This window comes from Carassius carassius, chromosome 28 (assembly GCF_963082965.1).
Source record: "Carassius carassius chromosome 28, fCarCar2.1, whole genome shotgun sequence".
NCBI lineage: Eukaryota > Metazoa > Chordata > Actinopteri > Cypriniformes > Cyprinidae > Carassius > Carassius carassius.
The window spans coordinates 18,002,042-18,014,762 of record NC_081782.1 but is presented as its reverse complement, the minus strand read 5'-3'; the positions used below and the strand labels follow the sequence as shown (position 1 = coordinate 18,014,762).

Sequence of the window (12,721 nt, the reverse complement as noted above, 5' to 3'; positions counted from 1 at the left end):
AGGATCACGTGTTTGCAAGGCAAGCTCTTTGACCAGCTGAGCCATGCTGCATTGCTGAGATGACTCTGGGCAGCATCTCAGGGGTGGTTCGCAAATCAAATTGCATGCTGTTCTAGCACTCCTCTGCACCCCCTTTTTACAGAGAGCAAAACCTTACAGCCCAAGGCGGCACTTGATCACCAGCAAAGGCACCGCTGGGATTCGAACCCAGGATCTCCTGTTTACTAGACAGGCGCTTTAACCAACTAAGCCACAGCACCAACTTGCATGTACCCAGTAAGAAAGTGAGACTTAGAGGTTTATAACTCTGGAGGGGTGGCCAGAGAAAATATGTGTTTGTTGGCCAACCGCCATTAACAGAATGCCAAAAGTAACGACTCTGGTGGGTTTCGAACCCACAACCTTTGAATGGCCTCATTTGGCAGTCTAGAAGTCCAATGCGCTATCCATTGCGCCACAGAGCCATGTGTGGAGCTTTTTTTTCCTGGCTTGTGCCAGTCCGTTGAATTGAGTTCAGGCATTTGGGGAGCGGGAAGGACAAGATATGTGGCTCTCTCTGCAATTGGTATGTGGTTGGAAAAGTGGAGGATCTGTAAGGGCTTCCTTTCCAAGAAAGAACCCACAGAGCAGAGCCACCTGTTAAAAGGCACCGCTGGAAATCGAACCCAGGATCTCCTGTTTACAAGACAAGCGTTTTGACCAGCTAAGCCACGGCACCTTGCTGTATCGTTGACTTGGGTCAGAATTCTTCGGCAGCAGCTGAGGGGTGGTTGACAAATGAAATCGCATGCTGCTCTGACGCTCCTCTGTACCGCCTGATTGCGCAAAGCAAACCACACAACCCAAGGTGGTGTTTGATTACCAGCAAAGACAGTGCTGGGATTTGAATTCAGTATGTCCGATTTACGACACAAGCTTTAACCAACTAAGCCACGGCGCCAACCTTATGAGCTTATGAGATTTTTCACAACTTTCTGTTGCCCGAGGGCATAAGCGTGCAATTTAATGATAAACGAAAGGCCAGAAGTCACAAATCTGTTTTGACTCAAACCCACAAACTTCATATGGTCTCAAACCGCAGACTAATAGTCCAATGCACTACACTCTGCGCCACATGCAGTAGCTCCTTCCAGGCTTGCAGCAGTCCTAAACCAAGGATCACGTGTTTGCAAGGCAAGCTCTTTGACCAGCTGAGCCATGCTGCATTGCTGAGATGACTCTGGGCAGCATTCTTCGGCAGCATCTGAGGGGTGGTTCGTAATTAAATTGCATGCTGCTCTAGCACTCCTCTGCACCCCCTTTTACAGAGAGCAAAACCTCACAGCCCAAGGCAGCACTTGATCACCAGCAAAGGCACCGCTGGGATTCAAACCCAGGATCTCCTGTTTACTAGATAGGCGCTTTAACCAACTAAGCCACAGCACCAACTTGCATGTACCCATTAAGAAAGTGAGACTTAGAGTTTTATAACTCTGGAGGGGTGGCCAGAGAGAATATGTGTTTGTTGGCCAAGCGCCATTAACAGAATGCCAAATGAAACGACTCCGGTGGGACTCGAACCCACAACCTTTAAATGGCCTCATCTGGCAGTTTAGAAGTCCAATGCGCTATCCATTGCGCCACAGAGACATGTGTGGAGTGTTTTTTCCTGGCTTGTGCCAGTTCGTTGAATTGAGTTCAGGCATTTGGGGAGTAGGAAGGACAAGATATGTGGGTCTCTCTGCAATTGGTTTGTGGTTGGAAAAGTGGAGGATCTGTAAGGGCTTCCTTTCCAAGAAAGAACCCACAGAGCAGAGCCACCTGTTAAAAGGCACCGCTGGGAATCGAACCCAGGATCTCCTGTTTACAAGACAAGCGCTTTGACCAGCTAAGCCACGGCGCCTTGCTGTATTGTTGACTTGGGTCAGAATTCTTCGGCAGCAGCTGAGGGGTGGTTGACAAATGAAATCGCATGCTGCTCTGACGCTCCTCTGTACCGCCTGATTGCGCAAAGCAAAACCACACAACCCAAGGTGGTGTTTGATTACCAGCAAAGACAGTGCTGGGATTTGAATTCAGTATGTCCTATTTACGACACAAGCTTTAACCAACTAAGCCACGGCGCCAACCTGCACACACTCTCCCAGGGAGCGGCACTTAGAGGATTAAAGCATCCAGATAAGAGGCCAACGGCCAGGCTCTGCACAGCCCAAAATGTTTTTTTTTGACATCTTATTCGGGGTGGCCAGCTAGCCTCTGGGATTGTTGGCCAAGTGCCATTAGTTAACCTTTGAATGCCCTCTTCTGGCAGTCTAGAAGTCCAGTTTGCTATCTATTGTGCCACAGAGCCTGTCAGCAACTGTTGACCTGTTCAAAAGAGCGTCAGCATTATCAGGATCTGATTTGGAAATGGAACTGCCTGCTGCCTTTGCTATCCCTGTTTGCAGTCCGATCTCAGAAAAGCACATGCTTGAGGCACACAAGGGATACTGAAGGCACCGCTGGGATTTGAATCCAGGATCTCCTGTTAACGAGACAGACGCTTTAACCAACTAAGTCACAGCACCAAGCAGAGCACTCAGATGGTGAGTAAGTTTATCAAAATATCCAGCAGTGAGGACAAATGTCCACGGGCTGGTCAGCTTATGAGATTTTTCACAACTTTCTGTTGCACGAGGGCATAAGAGTGCAATTTAATGATAAACGAAAGGCCAGAAGTCACCAATCTGTTTTGACTCAAACCCACAAACTTCATATGGTGTCAAACCGCAGACTAATAGTCCAATGCACTACACTCTGCGCCACATGCAGTAGCTCCTTCCAGGCTTGCAGCAGTCCTAAACCAAGGATCACGTGTTTGCAAGGCAAGCTCTTTGACCAGCTGAGCCATGCTGCATTGCTGAGATGACTCTGGGCAGCATCTCAGGGGTGGTTCGCAAATCAAATTGCATGCTGTTCTAGCACTCCTCTGCACCCCCTTTTTACAGAGAGCAAAACCTTACAGCCCAAGGCGGCACTTGATCACCAGCAAAGGCACCGCTGGGATTCGAACCCAGGATCTCCTGTTTACTAGACAGGCGCTTTAACCAACTAAGCCACAGCACCAACTTGCGTGTACCCAGTAAGAAAGTGAGACTTAGAGGTTTATAACTCTGGAGGGGTGGCCAGAGAAAATATGTGTTTGTTGGCCAACCGCCATTAACAGAATGCCAAAAGTAACGACTCTGGTGGGTTTCGAACCCACAACCTTTGAATGGCCTCATTTGGCAGTCTAGAAGTCCAATGCGCTATCCATTGCGCCACAGAGCCATGTGTGGAGCTTTTTTTTCCTGGCTTGTGCCAGTCCGTTGAATTGAGTTCAGGCATTTGGGGAGCGGGAAGGACAAGATATGTGGGTCTCTCTGCAATTGGTATGTGGTTGGAAAAGTGGAGGATCTGTAAGGGCTTCCTTTCCAAGAAAGAACCCACAGAGCAGAGCCACCTGTTAAAAGGCACTGCTGGGAATCGAACCCAGGATCTCCTGTTTACAAGACAAGCGCTTTGACCAGCTAAGCCACGGCGCCTTGCTGTATTGTTGACTTGGGTCAGAATTCTTCGGCAGCAGCTGAGGGGTGGTTGACAAATGAAATCGCATGCTGCTCTGACGCTCCTCTGTACCGCCTGATTGCGCAAAGCAAAACCACACAACCCAAGGTGGTGTTTGATTACCAGCAAAGACAGTGCTGGGATTTGAATTCAGTATGTCCTATTTACGACACAAGCTTTAACCAACTAAGCCACGGCGCCAACCTGCACACACTCTCCCAGGGAGCGGCACTTAGAGGATTAAAGCATCCAGATAAGAGGCCAACGGCCAGGCTCTGCACAGCCCAAAATGTTTTTTTTTGACATCTTATTCGGGGTGGCCAGCTAGCCTCTGGGATTGTTGGCCAAGTGCCATTAGTTAACCTTTGAATGCCCTCTTCTGGCAGTCTAGAAGTCCAGTTTGCTATCTATTGTGCCACAGAGCCTGTCAGCAACTGTTGACCTGTTCAAAAGAGCGTCAGCATTATCAGGATCTGATTTGGAAATGGAACTGCCTGCTGCCTTTGCTATCCCTGTTTGCAGTCCGATCTCAGAAAAGCACATGCTTGAGGCACACAAGGGATACTGAAGGCACCGCTGGGATTTGAATCCAGGATCTCCTGTTAACGAGACAGACGCTTTAACCAACTAAGTCACAGCACCAAGCAGAGCACTCAGATGGTGAGTAAGTTTATCAAAATATCCAGCAGTGAGGACAAATGTCCACGGGCTGGTCAGCTTATGAGATTTTTCACAACTTTCTGTTGCACGAGGGCATAAGAGTGCAATTTAATGATAAACGAAAGGCCAGAAGTCACCAATCTGTTTTGACTCAAACCCACAAACTTCATATGGTGTCAAACCGCAGACTAATAGTCCAATGCACTACACTCTGCGCCACATGCAGTAGCTCCTTCCAGGCTTGCAGCAGTCCTAAACCAAGGATCACGTGTTTGCAAGGCAAGCTCTTTGACCAGCTGAGCCATGCTGCATTGCTGAGATGACTCTGGGCAGCATCTCAGGGGTGGTTCGCAAATCAAATTGCATGCTGTTCTAGCACTCCTCTGCACCCCCTTTTTACAGAGAGCAAAACCTTACAGCCCAAGGCGGCACTTGATCACCAGCAAAGGCACCGCTGGGATTCGAACCCAGGATCTCCTGTTTACTAGACAGGCGCTTTAACCAACTAAGCCACAGCACCAACTTGCGTGTACCCAGTAAGAAAGTGAGACTTAGAGGTTTATAACTCTGGAGGGGTGGCCAGAGAAAATATGTGTTTGTTGGCCAACCGCCATTAACAGAATGCCAAAAGTAACGACTCTGGTGGGTTTCGAACCCACAACCTTTGAATGGCCTCATTTGGCAGTCTAGAAGTCCAATGCGCTATCCATTGCGCCACAGAGCCATGTGTGGAGCTTTTTTTTCCTGGCTTGTGCCAGTCCGTTGAATTGAGTTCAGGCATTTGGGGAGCGGGAAGGACAAGATATGTGGGTCTCTCTGCAATTGGTATGTGGTTGGAAAAGTGGAGGATCTGTAAGGGCTTCCTTTCCAAGAAAGAACCCACAGAGCAGAGCCACCTGTTAAAAGGAACCGCTGGGAATCGAACCCAGGATCTCCTGTTTACAAGACAAGCGCTTTGACCAGCTAAGCCACGGCGCCTTGCTGTATTGTTGACTTGGGTCAGAATTCTTCGGCAGCAGCTGAGGGGTGGTTGACAAATGAAATCGCATGCTGCTCTGACGCTCCTCTGTACCGCCTGATTGAGCAAAGCAAAACCACACAACCCAAGGTGGTGTTTGATTACCAGCAAAGAAAGTGCTGGGATTTGAATTCAGTATGTCCGATTTACGACACAAGCTTTAACCAACTAAGCCACGGCGTCAACCTGCACACACTCTCCCAGGGAGCGGCACTTAGAGAATTAAAGCATCCAGATAAGAGGCCAACGGCCAGGCTCTGCACAGCCCAAAATGTTTTTTTTGACAACTGATTCGGGGTGGCCAGCTAGCCTCTGGGATTGTTGGCCAAGTGCCATTAGTTAACCTTTGAATGCCCTCATCTGGCAGTCTAGAAGTCCAGTTTTCTATATATTGTGCCACAGAGCCTGTTAGCAACTGTTGACCTGTTCAAAAGAGCATCAGCATTATCAGGATCTGATTTGGAAATGGAATTGCCTGCTGCCTTTGCTATCCCTGTTTGCAGTCCGATCTCAGAAAAGCACATGCTTGAGGCACACAAGGGATACTGAAAGCACCACTGGGATTTGAACCCAGGATCTCCTGTTTACGAGACAGACGCTTTAACCAACTACGCCACAGCACCAAGCAGAGCACTCAGATGGTGAGTAAGTTTATCAAAATATCCAGCAGTGAGGACAAAGGTCCACGGGCTGGTAAGCTTATGAGATTTTTCACAACTTTCTGTTGCCCGAGGGCATAAGCGTGCAATTTAATGATAAACGAAAGGCCAGAAGTCACAAATCTGTTTTGACTCAAACCCACAAACTTCATATGGTCTCAAACCGCAGACTAATAGTCCAATGCACTACACTCTGCGCCACATGCAGTAGCTCCTTCCAGGCTTGCAGCAGTCCTAAACCAAGGATCACGTGTTTGCAAGGCAAGCTCTTTGACCAGCTGAGCCATGCTGCATTGCTGAGATGACTCTGGGCAGCATTCTTCGGCAGCATCTGAGGGGTGGTTCGTAAATTAAATTGCATGCTGCTCTAGCACTCCTCTGCACCCCCTTTTACAGAGAGCAAAACCTCACAGCCCAAGGCGGCACTTGATCACCAGCAAAGGCACCGCTGGGATTCAAAACAAGGATCTCCTGTTTACTAGATAGGCGCTTTAACCAACTAAGCCACAGCACCAACTTGCATGTACCCACTAAGAAAGTGAGACTTAGAGTTTTATAACTCTGGAGGGGTGGCCAGAGAGAATATGTGTTTGTTGGCCAAGCGCCATTAACAGAATGCCAAATGTAACGACTCCGGTGGGACTCGAACCCACAACCTTTAAATGGCCTCATCTGGCAGTCTAGAAGTCCAATGCGCTATCCATTGCTCCACAGAGACATGTGTGGAGTGTTTTTTCCTGGCTTGTGCCAGTTCGTTGAATTGAGTTCAGGCATTTGGGGAGTAGGAAGGACAAGATATGTGGGTCTCTCTGCAATTGGTTTGTGGTTGGAAAAGTGGAGGATCTGTAAGGGCTTCCTTTCCAAGAAAGGACCCACAGAGCAGAGCCACCTGTTAAAAGGCACCGCTGGGAATCGAACCCAGGATCTCCTGTTTACAAGACAAGCGCTTTGACCAGCTAAGCCACGGCGCCTTGCTGTAATGTTGACTTGGGTCAGAATTCTTCGGCAGCAGCTGAGGGGTGGTTGACAAATGAAATCGCATGCTGCTCTGACGCTCCTCTGTACCGCCTGATTGCGCAAAGCAAAACCACACAACCCAAGGTGGTGTTTGATTACCAGCAAAGACAGTGCTGGGATTTGAATTCAGTATGTCCTATTTACGACACAAGCTTTAACCAACTAAGCCACGGCGCCAACCTGCACACACTCTCCCAGGGAGCGGCACTTAGAGGATTAAAGCATCCAGATAAGAGGCCAACGGCCAGGCTCTGCACAGCCCAAAATGTTTTTTTTTGACAACTTATTCGGGGTGGCCAGCTAGCCTCTGGGATTGTTGGCCAAGTGCCATTAGTTAACCTTTGAATGCCCTCATCTGGCAGTCTAGAAGTCCAGTTTGCTATCTATTGTGCCACAGAGCCTGTTAGCAACTGTTGACCTGTTCAAAAGAGCATCAGCATTATCAGGATCTGATTTGGAAATGGAATTGCCTGCTGCCTTTGCTATCCCTGTTTGCAGTCCGATCTCAGAAAAGCACATGCTTGAGGCACACAAGGGATACTGAAAGCACCACTGGGATTTGAACCCAGGACCTCCTGTTTACGAGACAGACGCTTTAACCAACTAAGCCACGGCACCAAGCAGAGCACTGGGAGGGTGAGTAAGTTGATCAAAACATCCAGCGGTGAGGACAAAGGTCCAAGGGCTGGTCAGCTTATGAGATTTTTCACAACTTTCTGTTGCCCGAGGGCATAAGCGTGCAATTTAATGATAAACAAAAGGCCAGAAGTCACCAATCTGTTTTGACTCAAACCCACAAATTTAATATTGCCTTAAACCGCAGACTAATAGTCCAATGCGCTACACTCTGCGCCACATGCAGTAGCTCCTTCCAGGCTTGCAGCAGTCCTAAACCAAGGATCACTTGTTTGCAAGGCAAGCTCTTTGACCAGTTGAGCCATGCTGCATTGCTGAGATGACTCTGGGCAGCATTCTTCGGCAGCATCTGAGGGGTGGTTCGCAAATTAAATTGCATGCTGCTCTAGCACTCCTCTGCACCCCCTTTTTACGGAGAGCAAAACCTCAAAGCCCAAGGCAGCACTTGATCACCAGCAAAGGCACCGCTGGGATTCGAACCCAGGATCTCCTGTTTATTAGACAGGCGCTTAAACCAACTAAGCCACAGCACCAACTTGCATGTACCCAGTAAGAAAGTGAGACTTAGAGTTTTATAACTGGAGGGGTGGCCAGAGAGCATATGTGTTTGTTGGTCAAGCGCCATTAACAGAATGCCAAAAGTAACACCTCTGGTGGGACTCGAACCCACAACCTTTGAATGGCCTCATCTGGCAGTCTAGAAGTCCAATGCGCTATCCATTGCACCACAGAGCCATGTGTGGAGCTTTTTTTTCCTGGCTTGTGCCAGTCCGTTGAATTGAGTTCAGGCATTTGGGGAGCGGGAAGGACAAGATATGTGGGTCTCTCTGCAATTGGTATGTGATTGGAAAAGTGAAGGATCTGTAAGGGCTTTCTTTCCAAGAAAGAACCCACAGAGCAGTGCCACCTGTTAAAAGGAACCGCTGGGAATCGAACCCAGGATCTCCTGTTTACAAGACAAGCGCTTTGACAAGCTAAGCCACGGCGCCTTGCTGTATTGTTGACTTGGGTCAGAATTCTTCAGCAGCAGCTGAGGGGTGGTTGACAAATGAAATCGCATGCTGCTCTGACGCTCCTCTGTACCGCCTGATTGCGCAAAGCAAAACCACACAACCCAAGGTGGTGTTTGATTACCAGCAAAGACAGTGCTGGGATTTGAATTCAGTATGTCCTATTTAAGACACAAGCTTTAACCAACTAAGCCACGGCGCCAACCTGCACACACTCTCCCAGGGAGCGGCACTTAGAGGATTAAAGCATCCAGATAATAGGCCAACGGCCAGGCTCTGCACAGCCCAAAATGTTTTTTTTGACAACTGATTTGGGGTGGCCAGCTAGCCTCTAGGATTGTTGGCCAAGTTCCATTAGTTAACCTTTGAATGCCCTCATCTGGCAGTCTAGAAGTCCAGTTTGCTATCTATTGTGCCACAGAGCCTGTCAGCAACTGTTGACCTGTTCAAAAGAGCATCAGCATTTTCAGGATCTGATTTGGAAATGGAATTGCCTGCTGCCTTTGCTATCCCTGTTTGCAGTCCGATCTCAGAAAAGCACATGCTTGAGGCACACAAGGGATACTGAAGGCACCACTGGGATATGAATCCAGGATCTCCTGTTTACTAGAGACAGACGCTTTAACCAACTAAGCCACAGCACCAAGCAGAGCACTCAGATGGTGAGTAAGTTTATCAAAATATCCAGCAGTGAGGACAAAGGTCCACGGGCTGGTCAGCTTATGAGATTTTTCACAACTTTCTGTTGCCCGAGGGCATAAGCGTGCAATTTAATGATAAACAAAAGGCCAGAAGTCACCAATCTGTTTTGACTCAAACCCACAAACTTCATATCGCGTCAAACCGCAGACTAATAGTCCAATGCACTACACTCTGCGCCACATGCAGTAGCTCCTTCCAGGCTTGCAGCAGTCCTAAACCAAGGATCACGTGTTTGCAAGGCAAGCTCTTTGACCAGCTGAGCCATGCTGCATTGCTGAGATGACTCTGGGCAGCATTCTTCGGCAGCATCTGAGGGGTGGTTCGCAAATTAAATTGCATGCTGCTCTAGCACTCCTCTGCACCCCCTTTTTACAGAGAGCAAAACCTCACAGCCCAAGGCAGCACTTGATCACCAGCAAAGGCACCGATTGGATTCGAACCCAGGATCTCCTGTTTACTAGACAGGTGCTTTAACCAACTAAGCCACAGCAAAAACTTGCATGTACCAAGTAAGAAAGTGAGACTTAGAGTTTTATAACTCTGGAGGGGTGGCCAGAGAGAATAAGTGTTTGTTGGCCAAGCGCCATTAACAGAATGCCAAAAGTAACGACACTGGTGGGACTCGAACCCACAACCTTTGAATGGCCTCATCTGGCAGTCTAGAAGTCCAATGCGCTATCCATTGCGCCACAGAGCCATATGTGGAGCTTTTTTTTCCTGGCTTGTGCCAGTCCGTTGAATTGAGTTCAGGCATTTGGGGAGCGGGAAGGACAAGATATGTGGGTCTCTCTGCAATTGGTATGTGGTTGGAAAAGTGGAGGATGTGTAAGGGCTTCCTTTCCAAGAAAGAACCCACAGAGCAGAGCCACCTGTTAAAAGGAACCGCTGGGAATCGAACCCAGGATCTCCTGTTTTCAAGACAAGCGCTTTGACCAGCTAAGCCACGGCGCCTTGCTGTATAGTTGACTTGGGTCAAAATTCTTCGGAAGCAGCTGAGGGGTGGTTGACAAATGAAATTGCATGCTGCTCTGACGCTCCTCTGTACCGCCTGATTGCGCAAAGCAAAACCACACAACCCAAGGTGGTGTTTGATTACCAGCAAAGACAGTGCTGGGATTTGAATTCAGTATGTCCTATTTACGACACAAGCTTTAACCAACTAAGCCACGGCGCCAACCTGCACACACTCTCCCAGGGAGCGGCACTTAGAGGATTAAAGCATCCAGATAAGAGGCCAACGGCCAGGCTCTGCACAGCCCAAAATGTTTTTTTTGACAACTGATTCGGGGTGGCCAGCTAGCCTCTGGGATTGTTGGCCAAGTGCCATTAGTTAACCTTTGAATGCCCTCATCTGGCAGTCTAGAAGTCCAGTTTGCTATCTATTGTGCCACAGAGCCTGTCAGCAACTGTTGACCTGTTCAAAAGAGCATCAGCATTATCAGGATCTGATTTGGAAATGGAATTGCCTGCTGCCTTTGCTATCCCTGTTTGCAGTCCGATCTCAGAAAAGCACATGCTTGAGGCACACAAGGGATACTGAAGGCACCGCTAGGATTTGAATCCAGGATCTCCTGTTTATGAGACAGACGCTTTAACCAACTAAGCCACAGCACCAAGCAGAGCACTCAGATGGTGTGTAAGTTTATCAAAATATCCAGCAGTGAGGACAAAGGTCCACGGGCTGGTCAGCTTATGAGATTTTTCACAACTTTCTGTTGCCCGAGGGCATAAGCGTGCAATTTAATGATAAACGAAAGGCCAGAAGTCACCAATCTGTTTTGACTCAAACCCACAAATTTAATATTGCCTCAAACCGTAGACTAATGGTCCAATGCGCTACACTCTGCGCCACATGCAGTAGCTCCTTCCAGGCTTGCAGCAGTCCTAAACCAAGGATCACTTGTTTGCAAGGCAAGCTCTTTGACCAGTTGAGCCATGCTGCATTGTTGAGATGACTCTGGGCAGCTACAGCCAGACCCGGAGATGGCTAAAGGGATTTTAAAACAGTAAATCAACTGTTTAACTCTAGGGGAGTTGGAAAATGAGCCTATTTTCTATCTCCCCTTTGAGACTTAATAAGTCTCACATTTGATTATTCTTATCCAGAGTGCTACTCCATAATCCAGTCATATTTGTTACACTACCTAGTGACTAAATAAGTCACATTGTATTATCACCAGTGACTAGATCATAAATTTCCACTCTGAGGGATTACTGGACCAAACATCTCTCTCCTAATTTGACGAGGAGGGAGTAAAAGATCCAGTCTCCCCAATTCCTTCTGTAATAGTACACAATGTTATAAGCGTGAGCGTGCAATTGGTCCAGCATTTGCCTGTGGTTATCACAGTTATGTATAAAAGGCATAAAATACATACATTACATCAATAATTGAATATCACAAGATTATAAAAGTTGATCTTCAGCTCAGATACTTTTTGTATCGTAGAGAGCCTCCCTGGGCCGAAGTTAAACTGGCACTTCTATCCAGGGTATGGTTTACCTTTAGACATCTTCATCATCCTCGTTAGAGTCAATAGAACTATCATCAAAAGTTTGCTCATTTAAGTTCAGTTTGTTTAGCCATTCTTCATAATATTCCTCCAGACTCCTTTCAGTGATCCTTTGTTGATTATTCGGTACTTTTATCACTTCCATTTGCTTAACAGTAGCATTGACGATTAATGATCTTAATAAAGGTAATACACAGCAAAATAATAATCCTCCTAATAATATGGCAACTCCTAAAAACATTCCTAGTTTAACAAACCATGCTCCCCATGCTCCAAATTTCACATCAATCCAATCCCAAATATGTTGGTCTCTTCCGGCATTTGCTGTAACTTCATTTCTTAATTTTAAAATTTTTGTCATAACTTCACTGAAAGCTCCTCCAGGGGCGATGTTATTTGGGATAAATGTACAACATTGATCTCCAAACATAACACAAACTCCTCCCTTGTCTGCCAAGAGCCAATTAAGAGCCTGTCTGTTTTGTCTTGTCATTCTACTTGTTGCATGCACTTGGTCGCCTAATAAGGTTAACGCCTCATCAGTATAATTAATGAATCTTTGTTGATTATAATAAATATAATTAATCCACTCTGTATTTTTGTTTGGTGTGATCCAAACCAGGATTTCTTGCCTTGAATTTATTAGGAATTTCTCTTGGCTGTCCAATTGAGTCTAAATATACATTGGGATCTGCCTCATATCCTCTTTTAGTTCTATTGTCTTCCTTGTTCGTGCTCTGTTCTGTTCCCCATTGTGCCATGCTAACTTCTTGAAGTAATCTTACTCTTACACATATACCTTTCCATCCAACTGGTAAAGAAGGCAATAATATTTCATTTCCACAGATCCAAAAGAAATCTGCTATTGTTAATGATTGGTCTTCATAAATTTCTATTGGAGGTAAGGCTATAGTTTGATTTTCACATTTTTCAGGTGCTATC

At 47.0% G+C, this 12,721-nt stretch overlaps 18 non-coding genes across 18 annotated transcripts; all 18 read right to left on the bottom strand.

Annotated features, from left to right (window-relative positions):
• Nucleotides 1-186: 186 nt before the first annotated feature.
• Nucleotides 187-260, bottom strand: trnat-agu (transfer RNA threonine (anticodon AGU)). The gene has a single exon. It is a non-coding gene; the product is annotated as a tRNA-Thr (tRNA).
• A 114-nt stretch (nucleotides 261-374) lies between these two features.
• Nucleotides 375-464, bottom strand: trnar-ucu (transfer RNA arginine (anticodon UCU)). The gene is given in 2 exon segments: nucleotides 375-410; nucleotides 428-464. It is a non-coding gene; the product is annotated as a tRNA-Arg (tRNA).
• A 180-nt stretch (nucleotides 465-644) lies between these two features.
• On the bottom strand, nucleotides 645-718 carry trnat-ugu (transfer RNA threonine (anticodon UGU)). The gene has a single exon. It is a non-coding gene; the product is annotated as a tRNA-Thr (tRNA).
• A 633-nt stretch (nucleotides 719-1,351) lies between these two features.
• On the bottom strand, nucleotides 1,352-1,425 carry trnat-agu (transfer RNA threonine (anticodon AGU)). Its single transcript has one exon. It is a non-coding gene; the product is annotated as a tRNA-Thr (tRNA).
• Nucleotides 1,426-1,539: 114 nt separating this feature from the next.
• trnar-ucu (transfer RNA arginine (anticodon UCU)) lies at nucleotides 1,540-1,629 on the bottom strand. Its single transcript is given in 2 exon segments — nucleotides 1,540-1,575; nucleotides 1,593-1,629. It is a non-coding gene; the product is annotated as a tRNA-Arg (tRNA).
• A 179-nt stretch (nucleotides 1,630-1,808) lies between these two features.
• Nucleotides 1,809-1,882, bottom strand: trnat-ugu (transfer RNA threonine (anticodon UGU)). Its single transcript has one exon. It is a non-coding gene; the product is annotated as a tRNA-Thr (tRNA).
• Nucleotides 1,883-3,010: 1,128 nt separating this feature from the next.
• On the bottom strand, nucleotides 3,011-3,084 carry trnat-agu (transfer RNA threonine (anticodon AGU)). The gene has a single exon. It is a non-coding gene; the product is annotated as a tRNA-Thr (tRNA).
• Nucleotides 3,085-3,198: 114 nt separating this feature from the next.
• On the bottom strand, nucleotides 3,199-3,288 carry trnar-ucu (transfer RNA arginine (anticodon UCU)). Its single transcript is given in 2 exon segments — nucleotides 3,199-3,234; nucleotides 3,252-3,288. It is a non-coding gene; the product is annotated as a tRNA-Arg (tRNA).
• Nucleotides 3,289-3,468: 180 nt separating this feature from the next.
• Nucleotides 3,469-3,542, bottom strand: trnat-ugu (transfer RNA threonine (anticodon UGU)). Its single transcript has one exon. It is a non-coding gene; the product is annotated as a tRNA-Thr (tRNA).
• Nucleotides 3,543-4,670: 1,128 nt separating this feature from the next.
• Nucleotides 4,671-4,744, bottom strand: trnat-agu (transfer RNA threonine (anticodon AGU)). The gene has a single exon. It is a non-coding gene; the product is annotated as a tRNA-Thr (tRNA).
• Nucleotides 4,745-4,858: 114 nt separating this feature from the next.
• trnar-ucu (transfer RNA arginine (anticodon UCU)) lies at nucleotides 4,859-4,948 on the bottom strand. The gene is given in 2 exon segments: nucleotides 4,859-4,894; nucleotides 4,912-4,948. It is a non-coding gene; the product is annotated as a tRNA-Arg (tRNA).
• A 180-nt stretch (nucleotides 4,949-5,128) lies between these two features.
• Nucleotides 5,129-5,202, bottom strand: trnat-ugu (transfer RNA threonine (anticodon UGU)). Its single transcript has one exon. It is a non-coding gene; the product is annotated as a tRNA-Thr (tRNA).
• Nucleotides 5,203-6,798: 1,596 nt separating this feature from the next.
• On the bottom strand, nucleotides 6,799-6,872 carry trnat-ugu (transfer RNA threonine (anticodon UGU)). The gene has a single exon. It is a non-coding gene; the product is annotated as a tRNA-Thr (tRNA).
• A 590-nt stretch (nucleotides 6,873-7,462) lies between these two features.
• Nucleotides 7,463-7,536, bottom strand: trnat-cgu (transfer RNA threonine (anticodon CGU)). Its single transcript has one exon. It is a non-coding gene; the product is annotated as a tRNA-Thr (tRNA).
• A 477-nt stretch (nucleotides 7,537-8,013) lies between these two features.
• On the bottom strand, nucleotides 8,014-8,087 carry trnai-aau (transfer RNA isoleucine (anticodon AAU)). The gene has a single exon. It is a non-coding gene; the product is annotated as a tRNA-Ile (tRNA).
• A 112-nt stretch (nucleotides 8,088-8,199) lies between these two features.
• trnar-ucu (transfer RNA arginine (anticodon UCU)) lies at nucleotides 8,200-8,289 on the bottom strand. Its single transcript is given in 2 exon segments — nucleotides 8,200-8,235; nucleotides 8,253-8,289. It is a non-coding gene; the product is annotated as a tRNA-Arg (tRNA).
• A 180-nt stretch (nucleotides 8,290-8,469) lies between these two features.
• trnat-ugu (transfer RNA threonine (anticodon UGU)) lies at nucleotides 8,470-8,543 on the bottom strand. The gene has a single exon. It is a non-coding gene; the product is annotated as a tRNA-Thr (tRNA).
• Nucleotides 8,544-9,873: 1,330 nt separating this feature from the next.
• On the bottom strand, nucleotides 9,874-9,963 carry trnar-ucu (transfer RNA arginine (anticodon UCU)). The gene is given in 2 exon segments: nucleotides 9,874-9,909; nucleotides 9,927-9,963. It is a non-coding gene; the product is annotated as a tRNA-Arg (tRNA).
• Between the last annotated feature and the right edge of the window lie 2,758 nt (nucleotides 9,964-12,721).